Source organism: Martes martes (genome assembly GCF_963455335.1).
Source record: "Martes martes genome assembly, chromosome: 12".
NCBI lineage: Eukaryota > Metazoa > Chordata > Mammalia > Carnivora > Mustelidae > Martes > Martes martes.
In genome coordinates, this window is record NC_137900.1 from 90,007,440 (window position 1) to 90,008,883 (window position 1,444).

A 1,444-nucleotide genomic window follows, 5' to 3' on the forward strand; every position below is an offset into this window, starting at 1 on the left:
TCACAGGGTAGGGGGTGGAGCACTCAGGAGGGTCTTGCCTCAAAGGTGGAGAATCAGCCCCAGACTGAGCATTGCTTAAACCCACCTAACAAATCATAAAGCGAGACCCAAAAGGATGTGTTAGTTCCCAAGTAATCTAACTGATTCCTAGAAAAAAGCTCAAGAAGACTTATAAGAATAGAAAAGATGCAAAATTCATGATGTCTGGTATCCAATAGAAAATTACCAGACATCTTCTTCTCCGAGAAAACACCAAATGGCAGGTGATGCTGGTGCTCCAGGAGGGTGTGGAGGACGCAGGTACCTCGGAATGGGAGGCCAGTGGCTTCCATGGAGGCTTTAGCAGTGACATCCAGGGCCAGAGTCAAGGTCATGGTCAGAGAGGTCACAGATCTCTCAGAGGCAAGACTGAGGACAAGGAGTAGATCCCCAATACCAAGCTAGGCCACTTGCTCAAGGTCACAGAGATCAAGTCTCTGGAGATCCAGCTCTTTTCCCTGCCCATCGCGGAATCTGAGATCACTGACTTTTTCCTGGGGACATCCTTTAAGGATGAGGTTTTGAAGACTATGTTGGTGCAGAAGCAGACCCATGCTGGCCAGCAGACTGGGTTCAAGGCATTTGTTGCCATTAGAGATGACAATGAACACATTGGTCTGGGTATTGAGTGCTGCAAGGAGGTAGCCACTGCCATCTGTGGGGCCATCATCCTGGCCAAGCTTTCCACCACCTTGTGCAGCAAGAATACTGGCGGAACAAGATTGGCAAGCCCCACATAGTCCCATGTGAGGTGACCAGCCGCTGTGGGTCTGTGCTGGTGTGCGTCATCTCCAACAGGAGAGGCGCTGGCATTGTCTCAGCCTCTGTGCCCAGGAAACTACTGATGATGACCGGTATTGAGGACAGCTGCCCCTCAGCCAGGGACTGCACTGCCACCCAGGGCAATTACGCCAAGGCCACTTTTGATGCCGTTCCCAAGACCTACAGCTGTCTCACCCCAATCTCTGGAAAGAGACTGTGTTCACCAAGTCTCCCTATCAGGGATTCACTGACCATCTTGTAAAGGCGCATGCCAGAGTCTCTGTGCAGGGGCCCAGCCTCCAGCTGTGGTCACCACATGTTTTATACAAGAAAAATAAAAGGAATTAAAGGCCTGTTAGAAAGAAAGGAAGGGGAGGCACCTGGGTGGCTCAGTGGGTTAAGCCTCTGCCTTCAGCTCAGGTCATGATCTCAGGGTCCTGGGATGGAGCCCCGCATCGGACTCTCTGCTCAGCAGGGAGCCTACTTCCCCCTCTCTCTGCCTGCCTCTCTGTCTACTTGTGATCTCTCTCTGTCAAATAAATAAATAAAAATCTTTAGAAAGAAAGGAAGAAAAAGAGAGGAAGGAAGGGAAGGAGGGAGGGAAAGAAGGAAGGGAGAGAGAATCACCAGACATACAAAGAAG

The 1,444-nt window shown here is 50.6% G+C and overlaps 1 pseudogene across 1 annotated transcript; it reads left to right on the top strand.

The window, feature by feature from the left end:
* The first annotated feature begins 266 nt into the window (after positions 1 to 266).
* On the top strand, positions 267 to 1,139 carry LOC308353414 (small ribosomal subunit protein uS5-like; annotated as a pseudogene). The gene has a single exon. The product of its transcript is annotated as a small ribosomal subunit protein uS5-like (transcript).
* The last annotated feature ends 305 nt before the right edge of the window (positions 1,140 to 1,444 follow it).